A 20,740-nucleotide genomic window follows, 5' to 3' on the forward strand; every position below is an offset into this window, starting at 1 on the left:
TACGCTTAAATAGACTTTTATTTATGTTACGCCCCCCTACCACCTACCAGAGCCATGCCCAAAGATACGCCCACATGCCCATAGTTCGGTGTAATCAATTTCTCTTGTGTAAACTTTAACAAAATCTATATATACATATGTATATGTATGTATATGTAGATATCGACTTGAGCGACAAAATAATATAACATCTTGATTTTTTTGGTTTCCTTTTTTTTTTTTTTTTTTTTTTTTTTTTGACTGCGATTAGTTTGAGGTGTTTAAAAAATATAAAAAAAAAGTTATATTTGATACAATAGTATATCAGTATATATGAAGGGCAAATATATATGTCGTTATACATGTATTTCCTTTTTATATACATTTTTTTATTTTTGTTTTTGTTTTTTTTTTTTTTTTTTTTTTTTTTTTTTTTATTGAACAAGATTTAGATATTTACATATATATATTTGCTATAAGTTAGCAGCCTTTTGGTTACCAGTAGACCTCAGATATAGATAGTTATAAACAGCTATAGATAGCTAAGACCTGAAACTAGGCTTGTATAGAGCATATGAACAGCGAAGCAATTGCGGACTGAAAGGATGTCCAACTGTGAGGCTCGCTGGGCAGCCGAGAAGTAAGTGCTGCCACTTACCTGAGGCTTAATTTTGATAGCCATTGTCATTATGACTCGGCCATAAAAAGGATAAACTATGAAATGGTCAGAGGTGTGGACTGAGAGGCGGAGCGACCCTTAACAGCCATTGAGCACTTTATAGCTCAATAATACGCCCAGTGGGAATTGAACTTTGGTCAACTGCCGCTGCAAGCTGAGCATGTAGAAGGTCATACCCTAGGTGAATGAGGTATAGAAGGTATATAAGGTATATCAAATATACAAGTTATGTAAGATATAAAGGGTATATAAGGTACAGAAGGTATATATTCAATATATGTGTATATATTATGTATATAAGGTGTATAAAGTATACAACCTTTGTATACAGCCTTGTGCAAGCGATGTGTCTTGGCACAATCGATAGTATCGGTTGATATTCAGCTTAACGATAGATCGATGAATTTGATTCAATTTAAATATTTCGTAGCATATAGCAGAAGGCTACGGAGTGAAAGGCTATTTTCGATACTCTTCTTCGCAATGTTTTACTAATGAAATTTCTTATAGATTAATGGAATTTAATATTGAAAAAAATAATAATAATAATAATAATAATAAATTTCTCTCTCCCTTTATCTTCCTCTCTCTGTCTTTCTCTCCCTCTCTCTCTCTCTCTCTCTCTCTCTCTCTCTCTCTCTCTCTCTCTCTCTCTCTCTCTCTCTTTAATTTACCTCCACGCCTGAATTTACTTTAAGCCTTTTCTCCTTCGAAGCTGAAATGAAGCAACTTCGGGGGCAAATTCCAAAGTTAATTGTTCAGTCGTTCGACCTCATTTCTCTATTTCTGTCCCAGTCGCGATTTGTCAAGTCAAGCGGCATCATTAGAGGAACATCGTCATCAATATACGGTTACATGACTCGGGGCTTGAGTTTGGCTTCTGATGCTGTTCTGCTTCCACTTGCCCAACTCCAACTAGTAGTACTTTATTTTGCTTCAACTTCCAAGTTCCAAGTTGCCTGTTATTGCTGTTACTGTTGTTATTATTGTTATTGGCATTGTTGTTGCTGTTGTTGCTGTAGTTCCTGTTGTTGTTGTAGCTGCTTTCATTGGTACGATATAAAAGGCTACCGAAAGTCTTGGCCGCTCGTAAATTTTGCGAAATAAAATGGCAATAAAACAAGCCATATTCTTATGCTCTTGTGTTTTTCGTACATTTGGCAATTATTTGATTACTTTAGCCCGAAAATTTATTAGCTAAACAAACATTGAAATTCATACACGCACACATACACACAGAGACACACACAGACAAGTTTTGGCGAGTGCTAAAGCACGTTTCCTTGCTTAGAAAGAGACGAGAACACCACATGAGACACAGAGTGAAAGAGAAAGAGTGAGTGAGTGAGTGAGAGAGAGAAAGAGAGAGAGCAGCTCTTGGTAAATATTAAATTAATCAAGTTTCATTTTTCGGGTTTAATTATTCGTGTAGATGATGTTTGCGACACACAGACACACACTCACAGACACATACACACAAACACAAACACACAAACACACAGCTGGTCTATTTGCCAAATCTTTATCACTTCAATCTACACACACACACACATACATGGATGTTGGTTGTGTGTAGACACAAGGCACACCTAGGCACCTACGCATGGCGCCTGAAATTATGCAATCCAATGTGCCTCTGAATAATTACACAGCCGTGCACCGTCAACATTCATCAGCGGCGCATAGAAAATATTGTTTGTTCAACACGAACGCGCCGCACTGCAAACTGTCAACTGTCGCTTGCACCTTGCCCAGGATATAAGGCAGGCGGGAAGGCTTTCAATTGGAATTGCCCAGTAAAGCAGAGTCACATAGAGTGGATAGAGAGCAGAGTGAGACAGCGAAGGAGGGAGGGAGAGAGATGGAGATATAGCGAATTTTAAAGTGTTAAAGAAGGAGAGATCTAGGGATCCTAATCCCTACTCTCCTATCATATCGAGAGATAAAACGAAATAAACAGAGAACTAGAGAGAGAGAGAGAGAGAGAGAGAGAGAGAGCGAGAGAGAAAGAGAGAGAGAGAGAATAAAACATAAAAAATGGGACAAAGGAAAATATAAATTGAAGATAGAGACAGAGACAGAGAGAGTGAGATAGACTGAAAAAGTCTGAGAGCGAAAAAGAGAAGGAAAAAAGAGTGAGATCAAAAGTGACTAAGTGAGATAGGGTATCAAGAAGAAAAGAAATGAGAACTAGAGGAAGAAAGAGAGAGAGAGAGACAAGACATAGTGGGTACAGAGCAACATAGAAAATAGAGAGTCGTAGAAGCAGAAAGGCAGGAAGAGAGAGAGGTAGATGTGAGGAAGAGGGACAGAGCACATAGAATTAGAGAGAACAAAAAATTAAGGAGAGAGTGCGACAAATAGGCAGAAAACTGAAAATGATGATGAAGAAGATGAAGAGAGAGAGAGTAACAGACACAAAGACAAGGACAGATGCAAAAGCAGAGAGAGAAAGGGAGAACTAGAATCAGAGCGAGAAATAGACCAAAGGAGAACGATAAATTGACTTATGCGAAGTACGAAGTGAACGGAACCTTTACTACCATACAACGACCTCACCTTCCCTATATCTTAGCAAAATTGCAATGCCATGTCCGTCGAGCTAGAGAATGAGTCTCATCTTCATCTCAGAGCAGTGCTGCTTGCTCAGGTATTGCGTCTGCCCCATCTACAAATGTGGAGAGCATTCCAATGGAGAGCACACACGAGGCCTGGCCTTGCTGTATGTCCACACTAAGATAGCCTAACAAACACTTGATCACATTAGGAGAGTATCAGGAGATGAGGATGCTTGAGCCTCGACAACTTCAATGGGTCCTGGGCCAACATGGCTGAGAGCATTAGGAATCCACTCTGATCCCATTAATCTGCAGCTGCAATTGCCTCGCTCCGGGATTGTCAAAGTAGAAAGGCAAATGTGCGGCTTGTCAGCTGCTTTGGTCGGCAATTTTGGGGATAAGCCTGTTGTGGTATGTGGCCTGGGCATGCGAAGGAGCTAAGTCCAATAATTGGGTATGTCAATATGTTAAAAATGTTGAGTTTGCGGAGGAGGGGCGAAGGCTGGACCGGAGCGAATCAGAGAAACGTGGATAATGCGATTTCAATGGCCATATGCGTTTAACATATTAAAATACACTTTGTTGTATTAGAGCCTAAGCCGAGGAGGACATGACCGGGAATGCCGGAAAAATCGTTGGCATTGTCAATCCTTTTCGCACAGAGGTCCGCCGAAAGGGCCCAGCAGTGCTCAGCGGGGGGCTGGACCAAGTCAGATTAGGCTCAGGCAAATCATCAACACATCATCAAGGACAGATGCAGATAAAAGCCAAGCACTAGCCACAGCGGAGCAGCAGACGGGAGGGCATGGAGGCGAAGGCGCAGCAGCTGGAGCTGGAGCGCAAGTCCAAGAAATTGGAATGCTCTTGGAATATCTGGTAAATGGGCTGCTAAGACACAGCCACGCCGAATTGAATCAATAAAATTCAAATTAGTTTTGGGTAATCATTGTGGAGGACTCGGCTCACGCGCCAAGCTCCAGCTCTGCCGCTCTGTGTGCGTGTGCGTTTGTGTGTGTGTGTGTGTGTGTGTGTGTGTGTGTGTGCTTGTGTGTGAACAGGGGTTCAATCATTTATCCATTTCAGTGGTGGGCCATTGCAAAAAGGATCCAAATTGATACCGTGCAGCTCAGCCTAGCGCCGCACCGCCCCGCACCGCACCGCCCCGCGCCGTTCAGCATGTTTCGCACCACCAAAGTTTGGAGCAAAGTGTTTGCAGGCCTAATCCAGTTGAGCAGCCAGTGAAAGGAAAACCCCAAACACAATGGACAGACAGACGGACGGACGGACGGACAGACCGACCCGAAGTCGGCGCCTCGAATTCGACTTTGCTTGTTGTCTAGGCAAATCAAATTAGAATCAAGTAATTTTGCCATGATTCCCAACGTTTGACCGCAAGCTCAATTAAATTACCAACTTCAGAAGGAGCAGAGCGAATGACACAAGTAAATACGAGGCCAAGTCGACGCAGCAATACTCTATAGATTCTCCATAGTATAGGGTATATAACTAGAGTTGAAGTTCACTTTCAATTTGCGAGCTAACAAACATAGAGAACTTGAATATTGTTTCCTCAGTTGAGCAGCGAGACAATATTCCCAGATGGGTGCTCGAGTCCTGTGGCATATTAGTGGACCGCTGCCAATCCGTTTTGCCGCGTCATTTCATCTCACTGTGCTCTATCATCGCTCGTCCTGGCGCTTCGTTGGGGGCTTTTTCGGCGATTTGCATTTCCCCAAGGGAACGGGCAACCGTAAACCAAGCATCTAACACTTCTCGTGCTCGATCTCTGTCTCTCCCTCTATCTCTCTCTCTCTCTCTCTCCCTTTCACACATTCTATTTGGTACTTGCTTTCGGTTGTCTGCTCTGCTCCAGCGCTTTTATCCTTTAGCTAGTTTGTGGGTCATGCTTGGCGGCTAAGGCGTTAAGTGTCTTGGATTTATTATTAGATTTGTCTTTGTTTATGTGCTTGCGCGCAAGTGTGTGTGTTTGTGTGTGTGTGTGTGTGTGTGTGTGTGTGTGTGTGTGTGTGTATGTGTGGCCTATCCACGGGATATGTGTATGTGCTTTGGCGCTTGTTGTATTTGCTGGCTGGCAAAATCTCAACAACTGCACGACTTGGCCTGGCAGGGCATCCTTAGTTAAGGCTGGATTCGCTCCTCTCAACTCCGCCAGACGCTGCCAAGCAACTCCCCAGCTACTTTGCTCTCCCCCCTCCCTCTGTCTCCATCACTCTCTCTGTCTCTGTCTCTGTCTCTGTCTCTCTCATCCCTTGTGCTAATGTGGTTTGTTAGTTTTTGGCTGCCATTAAAAGGCTTTGCTATGGGATTTGTGTACGTGTTGAAATTAACAAACTTTTCACACACACACACACACACACACACACACACATATAGACATTGTCCTGTCGCCTCATATTGGCAGCTGTATAATAATCAATTTAGGTGAAAATTGGAAAAACAGCTTAAAGCCATAAAACGTTTCGTTTGCTTAGCATGCAAACTCGGCCACGCCCATTGCGCCTACAACTACAAATTTGTCACCTGCGCCTAATGGCCAAAAGCCTTGACTAAACCCAGCCAGGCAGTTGGCCAGCGCATTCAATATTTAAAGATCTAAATGCAAAGCTTCAAACGGTTAAATTGTTTATGTATAAATATATTTACATACATACATATATGCATAAATTTATTTCTATATGAGAATACATATAAAATATATCTCTGTTTATATGCGCACGGGCTCCGGCTTACGTTAAACAATGAAGTTTGTAAAGCGATTAGTTTATTGTCCCCAAGCATACAATTAATTAACAGGAATTAGTGAAGCGTTTGACTTGATTCGCCCCTGTTTCGAACCGAAGATAAACATTGTTGTTTCATTTAATATGAGCTTGATGCATATATTTGGGGACACATTTATTTAACTGTGGTAGTTAAAAAATCAAAAAAAAAAAAAAAAAAAAAAAAAAAACATTGGTTTAGAATATTCACTTGATATTCTAGCCTCTTTATAGATATACGTCGAGTACTTGGATTGATTAAGGTAAAGAGAAAGGGAGAGAGAGAGGAAGGGAGAGGGAGATAGAGGGAGAGAGAGAGAGAGAGAGATGGAGAGAGTAACTGATGCCATGCAGAGTGTCATAAATGAGTGAGTTAGACTGAGTGACTCATTGACTCATTGCCTTGAGCTGCTTTTGAATCATCAAAAGGGAAATGAATCAACTCAATTAGTGAATCAACTCAATTAGCTCATATAGCGGATTTGTATACTTCTATACAATATGTATTACAAAATAAATTTATGAATGCATTTTAAATATTTAATATCTATCAAATAAGCAAAAAGTCAGATCAGTCAGTGAAGGGCCGCATCTTGCGACTCTGGGGCTGGCATTTCCAAACTACCCAACTAAACCACTAAACAACAGACTTCTTTTTTTAAAGCAAGCGAACTAAAACTTCAGCTGTATAAAAAAAAAAACAAAATTGATCAAACTCTTTAAGAATATTTATGTGCATATAAATCTAGAATATTTAATATACAAATATATGTATATAGGGCGGATATATATGTATATACTCCAAGCGTAACCTATTCAAATGTCATGTATTCAGTTATGAATATATATTATAATAAAAACGTCATGTATTTAGCTATGAATATATTATATAACATATTTTAAAATATGCAGGCTGCTAATAATTAAAAAATATATATACATATAAGTATATGAAAAAAAAAAAAAATAAATAAATAAATAAAAATCGGAATCAACTCAATTTTGATGGATATAAAGATACAAGGGATGGGTACTCGAAGGGCAATTTATGTATACAAAAACTACAATTTTGGAATGATAAATACTATAAACGATATTTAAAAATAGAGCCTATTCGAAAATAATAATATTGATAAAAAAAAAAAATAAATAAATAAAAAAAATAATAATATTAATAATAATAATAATAATAATCAAATCAGTTTAATTAGATATGAAGTCGTTTTGCCTTAACTAGGGGCCACCTGACACGCCCAATGACAATAGCTGTCTTCAGCTGTTTTCAGCTAGCGTCAGCTTTTTTTTCAGCTTTTTACAGCATTTCTTCTCCTTTCTACAGTATTTTTCAGCATTTCTTCAAGGCTTGGGCATATTTTTTACTATGAATCTGGAGCTCTAATATACATATGTATATAGAATCTATCTGATGCTGCTCTTACATATTTCTCAGCGATTGTACAATATTTCTTCCATCAATTTAGATTTTGGCTTTAAAATGAGTTTACCTTTCAATATTCTCTCTTGCTCTTTTTATATATCTATATATATACATATATTTTTTTTCTTTTGAGCTAGGATCTTCCAAGTGATTTGTTGGGTGTCGCAGCTGCTGGCCACATCTCGGCTGTCGCCGTGTATTGCCGGCTTAGCTGCCTTTGATATTTGTTAAAAGGTATTTGAAGATTTGTAATAACAAAATGGCTTTAGCCAAACGCCCCACCTACAGCCCCGACGTCCTGCTCACTCACACACACATACATATAAGCCCTGCTGCTGGCATTGTCTGTCTGTGTTTCGGCAGCGGTTTATTTTTATAGTTATTACCCTCTTTGCTTTGGTGCATTGATGTTGTTGTTGTTGTTGTCGCTGCTGCTGATGTGCGGTTGGTTGTGGCTGTCTTTATTGTGTCACGCTAGCGATTCAACTCTTGCCTCAGTGCGTACGTCTGTCCCTATCCCCCTTGCTCTGCCTCTTCCTCTCCCCCACTCTCCCCCACTCTCCCCCACTCTCCCACTCGCTCTCTTTATGCCTTTTCCCATGGTGTTCTTGGCCCCATCCGAAATCACCTTATTGTTCTCTTGGCTTAGTCACAGCCGTCTCCATGGTGGCTGACATGCCACACCCTGCACTCATTGGAGGCGCTGGGAGCTTGACTCCGGAATGCATCTGCTGCTATTATATAATATCTAAATTCTCTCAATTGCCTAGGAATCTCGTTTTGCTTTCTGCTTCATTCAGCTGCATTTCTAGCTGCTTCTCAAGTCCAGGGTATCTGCTAGCCGTGCACACTCCTACTCGTCGTCCTGTGTCTGTTTTTTTTTTCCTTTCGTCTTTTTTGCAGCTCTCTGCTATGCTCCATGTGCCTGCCTGCCTTTGCCGCTGCTTTTATGTGCTCTCAGTTTTAAAAGGATTAAGCTGTCGTTAGATTTCTGTTTCTTTCTCGGCCCTCCGTCAGCCTCGTCTCTCTGTCTCCCCCGTCCTTCGTCCGGCTCTTTGGCTGGCCAAGCGGCGTGTTTGCTGTGCCTTAATGCCGACATGTCTGACTTGCTGGTGGAGCATCCTCGTCTCGACTTTCAGCATCGATTAGCCATAAAACGCTGCAGCCGGCTCAAGTGCCGCAAATGGTAGCGAGTCGCCATTCGCCATTCGCCAGTCGCCAGTCACCAGTTGCCATCGGTTCCTGCCGCAGGCGCAGCAATTTTTAAGACCAGCCTGTGGCAGCTGGCAACGGCTATAGGGCTATATATATGGGCTATATGGTAAATGGCAAATGAAAAGCCGTGCAGTCAAAAACTCAACAATCAATCGAGCGAGCGCTTCTCTCTTTTATTAAAGGGATTACGCTGAGCCCCTACTTGAATGTGTGTGTGAGGCATAACTGAGGATTTTCCATCAGTTAAGAGCAACTGGCGTTAGTTAGTTCCCATACTCTAGAGATCAACACTGGAATAACATATATGTTACGGCTCTGAGGCAAGCATTAAGGATTCTCATTGAAGTTTTGATGTCCCAAGGAAGGCAAATAAGGACATAGCTGAGCCTTTCAATCCATTTCAAATTGCAATTAGACTTATTTATGATGATGATGGCAAAAAAAATTAACAAACGATTATTGATTCATATGATTAATTTAAGCTTTGCGAGAAATAATCGATTAATCCTTAATTTCAGTTAATCGACTATATATAATCGGCATGTAATTAATATATATTAATCGACAAACAATAGTCGATAAATCCTTAACTTTAATTATTTAATTAAAATAATCGATTACTTATTAATTTCAAGAAATCGACGAACAATAATCGATTAATGAATAATTTCAGTTAATCGACGAAATATAATCGGTATGTGATTAATTTATATTAATCGCCAAACAATAATCGATAAATCATTCATTTTTTTAATTAATCGACTAAAATAATCGAAAAATTTTTAATTTCAAGAAATCGACGATAAGTAATCGATTAATAATTAATTTCAAATAATCGGCGAACTATAATCGATAAGTACTTAATAATCGATTAGTCATTACTCAAATATTTTGTTTTGTTTTTTTTTTTTTATATTTTTAAGATTTAAAACTAAGATATAAATACACCATTTTTGTCATATATTATGAGAATAATCGATTATGGACTCAGCTAAATGCAACTCATTTCGCCAATAATCGATTGTGTATTAATCGTACCATGACTATATATAATATGTAATATATCCGCAAGTTAAATTTCTCAAATAATTACAATTAGGAAATCTGCTGGTTTGCCCAAACAAACGAAATGAACACAAAGTGAGAAGTCATGCAAAATCAAGACGTGTCTGGAATGCTGCTGCCTTGAGCCGGCCACAAAACCAGGAGCGAACAGGCCGCAGGGCCGCAGCTCGACGTGCCGCACGTTGGCCAGGCGAAAAGGTTAGGCGCCCATCAAACTCTAGCCTATGTGGGGAGGGGTGGGTGGCCATAAAAAATTCCTAAAAAATTTTAAGACCTGTTGGCCAACAGCAAAGAGCAAAAAATTGTAGCCGAAATGAAGGCGAAGGACCGTCGGACCATTTTGGGCGTGGGGGGAATGAAAAAGCATATTGTGCCGCTGCTCGTTTTGTGGTTTGGTCTTAAAGGGTTTTCCGTTGATGTGGCAGAAAGTTATCGAAAGCCCCTCGCCCATCTGGCCGCCCGTGAGCCAGCTGAGCTAGATGCGTGGACATATGCGCACATATGAAACGTTTAGTGGGCATTCGAATTCATTGCGTTGGAACTAAATAACCAACACGCTGACGCTGGCGCTGGCCATGGCTATTCTCTATTGTCACTGCAGAGTAATGCCACGCACACACACATACGCACACACGCACACACGCACACAGGACACTTCAGTCTGGCAGCAAAGCAATTAGCCTTCTGCTCCTGGCCATCCAATCTGCCTTTAGCAACATGACTCGACTAAAACCAGGTGGAAGTATTAACCCGTTTTAGCCCCATGAGTGTGTGTGTGTGTGTGTGTGTGTGTGAATTATAAACTATTGTTTACACAAAGCGGAAGTCCTTGCCCGTGTGACTGTTACATGCTTCATTAAATTATTCTTTATTAGCCCGACGGGAGTTGAATTTGAAGAAGTGCCCGGCCGGCTATAAAACTCTGCGCTTTCCATATGCAGACAGGGAGAGAGACAAAAGAGAGAGAGAGAGAGAGAGAGAGAGAGAGAAACTCTAGTGTGAGTGTGTATATGGAGACATAGAGCATTGGCCCAGCTTGATTGGGACTGTGTGTGGCCGGGCTTTGGGGCTGGGTTTGTAACGAGAAATTTATGTTTTTTGTCAAGTGATAAAATTTTTCGCTTACTCTCGAAAGGGCTCGCACATAATTTGTGGCTATAAATTGAAAATTCAATTTCTTCAAGTCTTTTGATACAGCAGGAGAGGGAGAAAGTGAGAAGAGAGAGAGGGACGAGTGGGATGGACAGGCAGCTCACCTGACCAAGCAAATAACCCCTTTGACAGGGCTGTGCGTGCGTGTGTGTGTGTGTGTGTGTGTGTGTGTCAAGGCAGGGCTGTTTACGATTTGTTTGGGTTCGCATTTTGGCGACCCTTTCACATTCTCCGTTTCCGTTCGCTGTGCTTTTGAGCTTGAGCTGAGGCCCAGTTTGTTTAGGACATATGAAGCGGACGTGACGTGGCGGCCATTGTTGTGGCCTGCTCCTGCTGCTTCTACTGCTGTTGCTGCTGCGGGCTGATAATTGGCGCCAGTGAAATGCAAATTGATCATTTCAGCTGGCTCTTTAATTAGTCAAAGTGGCAGCTGTGGGTGAGCCGAGGGCTAAATAAACAGCCGCCCAGCCCACAGCCTGACAACAATGCCCGAGACAGACACCCAAAAGGGCTGCCTAGAATCTCGCCCGATTAGCCATCTAAAGGCTAAAGGCCAGGCTATAGATAAACACGCGCCCGCATAAAACATAATACGCAGCATCTACTTGGATACTTGATTTGCATTTATGCAGCGGCATCAAAAGATTTTCTGCTGATGCCGCAGAAACCTTGCAGCCGCCCCTGCAACCCTTGCCGAACCGCACCGCCACGCCACGCCACGCCCCGACCCAGTCCTAGGCACCCACAAAATACATATACACTATTCACCTTGAACAATTTTTCTTTTCTTTTTTGCTTTACCCCTTTGATACTTTTTGTTTGCTTTCTATTTTCCGCATTGATTGATTTGCTTTGATTTACGCCATCCAAAGCGGCAGCCAGAGGATGAAGCTCTTCAATCTCTATCTATAGCACCTTAAGGACAGCCGGCGAGAAAGAACGAGAAAAAACAAAATTAAACTGCTGACTACTAGAAATATGCACACACCTAAGTGGACATAGGATTAGGCTCCTTGGCCTCGTCAGACCCAAACCCCACCCCCACCCAGGCGAGCCCCTCAGCACATCATAGATCCGAGCAATCGGCTTGCTGACAGCACTTGGCCGCCTCTGGCGCTGACTTTTTAATTAGCCCTGACATGGTTAACCTCTGTCTGAGTGGCCAGCGGCAGGAAATATCAAATTTGTACATTTCAAGTGGACGTCGAGAGCAACAGGACAGTGACATTGTTCCAGTTGCCAGTTGCCAGTTGCCAGTTGCCAGAGTCCTCAACTATCGCCATCTGTTAGCTACTGTTCAGGTACTACTCAAAGAGCTCAAGTATTCAATAGCCTAGATTCGGCTCAAACAAACTCAACATCAACTTGATAACTATGCCACTTGGCGACAAACTTTTGAGAGCCTCATCCCCCCCTCTGCACCCGCTTCTGTAATCGGACTGACCCATTGCCATGTGCCAAATCAAGATATAGCAATCAAGATTTGTATAAACAAAGTGCAAGCAGTTGCTATAGTCGAAGGTGGCCGGCTGAGAGATAGCCCAAATTCTGATTGCTCTACGGACTTAGCACAAGCTGCTTTAGATTCTAAGATCAACGTGTTAGTATATACGGACTGACCGACTTAAGGACGGACGGACTGACCAAGTGATGAGCGAACGGATGGATGAACACACAGGTAGGCGGACAGACAGGCGAACAGACAGACAAACACACAGAGAGAGCCGAACGGACGAATCAATGTGAAGACGTACGGACAGACTAACGGAGAAAACACAGAGAGCCGAACGGACGGCCAGATAGACGGGAGAAAGAGCAGACAGACGATCGAACAGACGGACTAACACATAGAGAGCCGGACGGACTGACCGGCGGACGAATGGATGAGCAGACGTACGGACAGACTAACGGAGAACAGGCAGAGACGCACACAGAGTGACAGACGGACTGACGGACGGAAGAATGGATGAGCGGGGGCATAGACAAATTGATATACGAAAACGGAGAGAGCCGGACGGGAGGAGACATGCAGAAAGACAATCGGACTGACGGACAAACACAGAGAGAACCCTACGGACGGATGTCCGTAATAACACACAGACAGCCGGATGGCTGAAGGATAGATAGAAGAGTCAATTCGGCACACTGACCAGGAATCTATATATGAACTCAATGGGATTAGCCACGCCTCCAACTGCTTGTAACACACCTTTAATCGAATCCACTTTCAATGGGCTCAGGCTATGCAAATCTTGCCAAATTTCAGGTTCCCCTCAGGCTTTTATTAATTCCTCCTCCTTTGCTACTTCAACTCCAAAGAGCAGAAATCTCTTCATAAGACAATCTCAATAGAAATTAAAAGTAAATCAAATGAATGTAGAGTTATTAAGCAACCTAAGACGATGCAGAATAAAATTTCATATCAATATATAGGCTAAATAATGTCTATATCTTGTGAAAAGAGGGTCTATTACAATAATGTTGTAATTATAAAGAGGATTAGCATACATTATATTGGCTGTTCGGCCTTTAGGCTCCAGTCTGTGCTACAATCGAAAGTTGCCCCAAGTAGTAGGCTATAAATTCAGCTGCCTTTAGTCAGGGGCTGAGCTGTTGAGTCTGTTTCATTTGGTTTGGGTCGAATTCTATTACCAATAATTGAAACTTAAGCATGTCATTAGCTTTGCTTTAGTTTGCTGCGAGTTCATAAAACAAGCCACACACACACACACACACACACACACACACAAGCTGTGCCACACATCGACATTAGCATGAATTTTTATCATTTATATGCATGGCAGGCGGCGCATGAAAGTCAGTTTTATGTGATGAGAGTGTTCACTTCATACGCAGATAAAAAAAGATGTGGCAACGAATCGCTGATACCCTAACCGCAAGCCAATACAACAAACTGGCTAAAAGCAGCGACATGGCCATGAGTCTGGCTCTGTTCGAATCGCTTTGGCGAGGCTTTAAAGCATTTGCGAATTGCAGTCTTGGGCACTCGCTCCGTATCCGAGTCCGTGTTCGTGTCCGTATCCGTGTTTGTGTCCGTGCTGCCGTCCATTTCCGCGCAAACGTATTCCAGCTGGCGTGACGTAATAGATTTTACGCGACCATAAACATTCATAAAACATTCTTGCGCGTAACTCACATAATTTCGTAATCTCACATGTTCTTTCATTAAATAATTCATTTAATTTGATTTCAGCTTCGGCTGCGCCTGCACATACACAGAATACAAGCATGCATACACATACATACATACATACATACATACATACATACATACATTCATACATATATATATATTGATTAGATATGTAAGGCACATAAATATCCTATACTACACACACATATACACACAAATCTTATGTATATGTGTATGTGTGTGTGTGTGTGTGTGTGTGGACAACTGGGCCATAGGAATTGTCCAGCCCAATGGCTTTTATGTGTGCTGTCGAAATTTATTTGCAGCGCATTTAATGAAAATATATCCAGCATCATTCGAATTGATCTAATAAAGGCAGCCGCCTAATCTTGGCCCTGGACACAGCCACAAAGCAAAGGCCTTTTATGTAAATATGGATTATGCGTGCAGCGTTTGATGGCAGCTCCAGCAAATGTGAAACGGATTACGTCTGCAACTTAAATCAGGACTGCCAAAGGTTTGATTTTCTCCGCATACACAAAATGCTTGACATGTTTTGAATTGCTAATAAGCTAATTGGAAAGTTCAGAAATTAAAAATCATTTTCTTTGGTATTTCCCAGTAAAACATTCATCTTGATAGAGCTACAAATCTGAGAAGTAGATAATAAAAATAAGTTGCAGAAAATTGAGTGCAATTCTTGGCCAAGGGTCGAGCCCGATAAAAGTGTTGAATAGCCTCTGGGTAGAGTCGAGCATTTAATTGTTATCTATTTAGATGATAATATCAAACATAAAAAGTGAAAAAATATTTAAATGGGAAGATAAATAAATGTATGAATAAATAAATAAGTGCATCAATAAATAAGTTCATGGCAATGAATAAAATAAATAAATATATGAAAAAAATATATTAATAATAATTAATTGAATAAAGAGTTAATCATCAAAGAAATAAAAAATCATATTAAATATATATAGCAATAATATATAAAAATAAGCAAAAGATAAATAAAAACCACATTGAATAAGCAATTAATAAAAGACGACGTACAAATAAGTAATTAATAAATAAGTCAAAAAGGCAAGTCAAGACAAAAAATTAAAAATAAAAATAAATAAATCAGTCCAAAATAAATACATAAATAAGTAAGTACATAAACAAATAAATAAATAAGTAGAATTTTAAGTTAATAAATAATAAATACCAACGAAAAAAATAAGTTATATGATACAAATAAAAAATATGAAAACTAATTAAATAATATATAATAAATAAATCAGTCAAATATAAATTTGGTTGTAAATATAAATAATTAAGTAAATAAAAATGACAAAAAAATACAATTGAAAATAAATAAATAAATAACAAATCATTAAATAAATAAAATAAAATAAATTAATAAGTAAGTATATAAATAAACAAATAAACAAACGAAAAGGTGTATAAATAAATTAAAAAAAAAAAAAATAAATAAATAAGCAAATCAAAAATAATTAAGTTAATAAATTAATTAATTAATAAAGTATGTATATAAATAACATATACAAATAAATACAAATTTAATTAATTAAATAAAAATATAAATAAGGTAACTCAAACAGTGCGTAAATAAATACATTAGAGAAGCAATTATTAAATATGCCATAAATATTTATGTAATTTTCGTGAACAAATTTTATTATTTATAGTATATTATATTTTCTTGATCTGAAATACAAGCTAGACTGCATAAGGCAGAGTTTCAGCCCTTTGTGTGCTCTTTTCTTTCTATGTATGTGTGTGTGAACGAATTCACTCCTTGCTTTGTATACCGTTAGAAGTTGAAGCTATCCTTCGCATCTATCGTAACACTTTCATAATATTTTATAGATCTATATAGCATCCCCTTTGAAGCCCAACTTTGAATAGCAGCTGGGCGCATCTAGATTGATATGCATGAAAACTTCCCTATAAAAGAGCCACGTCTAATGCTACACATCTAATCCACACGCAACACCCTGGCAATATTTATAGCCAAGCATGATGCCTATAAGGCCGAACGAGCTCTTCAATCGCTTCAGCAGAAGTGCAGCCACTAATGACTTTTGATGTCATATTTATCTAGCGACGGGCTCCATTTGCGCAACTCTTATTGCTGGAGAGCTATAATTAATCTCAAGTGTTTAATTCTTACTTAAAGTAAACGGCAAACTTTTGGCGTGGCTTCAATAAACAAGAAAAGTCGGAGCAAACGCTATTTGCATTGTATGGAGGTGAGTTTCGAGTTCCGAGTTCCGAGCTCCGAGCTGTGAGTAAGTGCTTCAACTCGCATCAAGCTGGCGCTCCCCACAGACACCGCCGCCTTGGCCCTCTCGCTGCTGAGGCGCCGCGCCGTTTGATGTTCTATGGCCCGGGCGCATCTTTCTTCATCTTGATGTTTGTGGCAAAAGTCATCCAGTTGTCCATAATGTTAATTTCGCGTTATTCTTTTCAATTTGCGCAGACATCTGCGCCGCAGACAGTGCCTAAGACTAGGATGTTCATATGCAGATTATGCCCAAACAGTTGTGAAGGAGCCTGTGCCGCCCCCATTTCGGTGGCGCCTCCTGCGTCTTTCATGCGATGCAAGACATGCCCGAAATTCATAGAAAACTCTGCGCATTTTAATTTCCCCCAGCCACACCCCCTCTGCCCAAAGGACGTGCGGGACGTGGCACAGAATTGAAAGAGTTTTTTCCTTCTTTTTTTTTTTTTTTTTTTTTTTACCCCATGATGCACTTTCAAGACGGCAGGCGGGAGGCGGACGGCCGACGAAGACGACTAACGGCTGGGGTTAAGTGTAAAAATAATGGCTTGCCACTGCAAGAAAAATGGTAAGCAAAAGTTTTTAACTACGTGCCGAGGCAGTCAGGCAGTAAGCCAGCCGGGCAGCCGAGCAGCCGGGCAGCCGTGCAACCGGGCAGCCAGGATTCACTTTGGCTTTAGAAATGCTTTTGGCCCAGTTTGCAACACGTTTGTTTCAAATTCAGCTGCCATCTATGCGTTCGTGAATAGTTTTTGGACAGCGCGTGGCAGCATCTAATGGCCACGCCCCCGTCCACTCTACCGCCCCTCTTGCTGACAAAGACAATGCCAGTTAAGGCATGTGGACGATTTTCATGGCAGCAAAGAATTTGATTATGCAACAATAAATCTTTGGTTCATTTGGCAAAGAGCTCTGGCAAATGATGTTTGCAGCGTATGCACCTGTGTGGTATTTGGGGCGCCAGTGCAGTGGGCGGGGCCCAGTGGGCGGCTCACGTGAAATTAGCATGGGAAAATATTTGTCAAAGATTTGCGCAAAATTATGCGCAGTGTTTGCGCAAAAATACACGAGCCGAAACTTTTCACAATTTTAATTTAAATTTTTCCACCGAGTTTGCTCACACACACACACACATGGCTACATACAGGTGTGTGTGTGTGTGTGTTTGTGTGTGGCCAGAAAAGTTTGCTGACTGAAAATATTTGGGAGGGAAAACAAAAATGATGTTGCATCACAGACTAAAGCGCTTCAAAAATTTTGCAAATTTCCAAACTTGTTTGCCAAGTTTCGCCTCATGCAGGGGAAGTCAAAGTGAGAGAGACAGAGAGAGAGAGAGAGAGGGCGAGCGAGTCAGAGAGAGAGTGAGCGAGAAGATAATTTTTGTTTTTAGTATTTTTATCCTTGTTTTGATAAGCTATTTACATAAGCTGATGTGCGAACACAAGCATGTTATATGAGCCAAGTTTGCGTTAGCGGCCGAAAGAAAACAAGTTTTGGAGTCAGAGTAAGCCGGGTCAGTCGTCACTCGTTGTCCTTGTTTGAATGTGCCGAAATTGCTGGGCCGCTCGCCAAGTCAGCAGCCTGAAATGTGCGACGGATTAACGCACAACAAATGCCAGTCGAGCGTGTGTGTGTGTGTGTGTGTGTGTGTGTAGGTAGTGGTTCGAGCAATTCTAATCGCTGCCTCGCAGCGGGTTTGGCAATGCAAACGGCACAGCCTGGCCGAGCCGGGCCAATGATGACCAGGCGGTGGTTCGATGGTTCGGCGGGTGGGGGGTGGTTGGTTGACTTTCAGCTGCCAGTGTTTGGTGGTGAGTGGTGTACAATTACGTCGCATAAGCAATGCGTTTTTTATGCCGCTAGCGGTTATGGGCCGACAACAACAATAGCAGCAATAACAACAGCAGATAAGCCAACCGGGCGTATACTTGACGTTTGATGCCGACCATAAATAAGTTCGTACTGAAGACCAAGTACATAAGTGAAAGAACACATACATATGTATACACATACATATATGTGTATACACATGTGTGTGAGTGTGTGTGTGTGTGTGTGTGTATAAGAAAACAAACAAAGTGAAAAGCCTTCAGATTTGCATTGGACTCACAGCGGCAATATTTCAGACATATTATGTAACAAGATATTTCCTGACGATATTTAAATTGAATTAAGCGCATATTCTTTATATACTATGCATACATATATGTATTTATGAGCTCATGTCAGAGAAAGTACTTACCCAAAAAAAAAGAAAGAAAAATCACACACACGCACAGTTATTTTATTGCCATCTATTGGTTGGAGGGAGACAGACTTTTATATGCGCTCACTGAAAGAGAAGAAAAGGGAGACATTGAAATTGACTTTAAGTTAAAGACTTTAGTTAAAGAGTATATAAGGGCATACAATATTAAAGTTAACAGATAGAGAGAGAGAGAGAGAGAGACAAAAACTGATTAAGCATAGACCGAGATGTTTTTTTTTTATAATCAGAATAAAGTTTTACTTGCTATTTTTGTTTTATTTTAAGCCTTTTTTGAATTATTAAAATTAATTTATATGATAAGAATAAAAAACAATTATTTCTCATGAATTTTCATATAAAGATCGTATTTCCATAACTTTACGGGATGTGATATTATTTATATGATTATATGATCACCAATTTTTATCAATTTTATTTTCAATTTTTACAATAAAATTAAGTTTATGCTATATTTTCCATTTTTACAAGAAAAATTGATTAAAAAAAAAAAAAATATATATATATGATATGATTTTTATTATCTAAATAAATTTTTAAAATTAAACTGCAAAAAAAATTTTTATTTCTTAATTTTTGTATCATATAAATTAATTTTAAAAATACCTTGAAATATTTTTTTTGTTTTTTGTTTTAATAGCTTTGAAATAATTTTAATTACCTAATTTTTTTAAGCTCCAAAATAAGTGTTATTTCTTATATTTTTATCATCTAAATTAATTTTAGTAGCTAAAAATAATTGTTTGGCTTTAATAGCTCCAATTATTCTTTCGATAAATATTATAATAGTTAAGGCTTTTGGTTAAAAAGTCAAAGCATTTTACTCTCTTCCTCTCGCTCTCTCTTTCTCTGTCTTTCTCTGTCTCTCACCCACCCCCTCTCCCTATCTCTATTCTTCTCTCCTTTAGTTTGGTTACATCACATATGAAGTACCCTATGTATGGCCTCCAACAGCTGTAACTGTGAAGGAGTCTATTCATTCTTATGTACACACACATACACACTCTATCAATGTGTGTAAGTTGCTGCTGCTTAGTCACTGCTGTGTTCCCCTTTTTTTTCTTGTTTTCTTTCTTTTTTTTTTATTTGGTATCAATTCAATTGGCAGCTGAATTCGTGCTCAAGTCATTTGGCTTGAATCGATGACGGCGTCACAATTATTCATTGTGCTACACTAGCAGCTCACACATACACCCACGCACACACATACATACACACATGCAGACAAATCTGTTTGCTTTGTTTGTTTGTTGCTTATTCTTGGCTTTGTCTTGTAATTTGCCTCAACTTTTGCTATGACTGCAGCTTGCGCAGTTTTCCCTCGCTCAGACTCATTCGCTCTCTCCCTCTCTTTGTCTCTGTCTCTTTCACTCATAGAGTTTGACGTCTGGACCATTCTCGCAATTCGCATTCGCATTCGCATTTGCGTTTGCGTTTGTGTTTGCGCTTGCCAATTGACAGTGAAAACTAACGAGACGGAAAAGTAAACGCACTGTGAGTAATATTAGTTTGTAATTTGATTTTATGACTGCTGCTGTTGTTGTTGCTGTTTGTATTGTTGTTGTTGTTGTTGCTGTTGTTGTTGTTGTTGCTGCTGCCATTGTTGCTATTTGTTGCCTTGGGCAGCAAAGCGTTGCTTACAATTGAAGCGGCCTACAAATAGTCAACCGGAATGCTTATTTATTGTACGTAGTGTTTGGATAGGTGCACACACACACACACACACACACCCCGTCTCTCTCCCCCACTCACACCACATTACATATGTTTGCGCGTATTGTGGACCCGGCTCTGCTAACTGTTAACGCACTGACAATGGCTAATATGAATTAGCTCATTAAATGTTCAGCAGCCACGCGAATTAATTCTATTTCAGCCAAATATAAAGAGAAATTACACAGCTGAACAAGCAGAGCACAAAATTTAATTATCAAATATTTCCATGGATATGCACGTATGTACAAATATATATGCAAATACATACAAATATATTTATAGTTCAATTAATTGCAAAATACTTGCGAAAACTATTTCATCAAATTTAACGGTAGCTTCCTTTGAAGAACTCTTCCCTGAATATCTCAAGATATCTAGCACGACTTATAAGATTTTCTCCCTGTAGATCTTTTATAAATAATAATATATGTAATAATTATAAAAATCTTAT

The 20,740-nt window shown here is 39.9% G+C and overlaps 1 long non-coding RNA gene across 1 annotated transcript in view; it reads right to left on the reverse strand.

The window, feature by feature from the left end:
• The window catches only part of LOC26527963, a 113,563-nt gene that overhangs the window by 2,151 nt on the left and 90,672 nt on the right, over positions 1-20,740 (reverse strand). Inside the window, exon 2 of the long non-coding RNA XR_001449055.3 lies at positions 18,550-18,639. This is a non-coding gene — a long non-coding RNA (uncharacterized LOC26527963). The remainder of the gene's footprint in view (positions 1-18,549; positions 18,640-20,740) is intronic.

Source organism: Drosophila mojavensis, unplaced genomic scaffold (genome assembly GCF_018153725.1).
Source record: "Drosophila mojavensis isolate 15081-1352.22 unplaced genomic scaffold, ASM1815372v1 contig_136, whole genome shotgun sequence".
NCBI lineage: Eukaryota > Metazoa > Arthropoda > Insecta > Diptera > Drosophilidae > Drosophila > Drosophila mojavensis.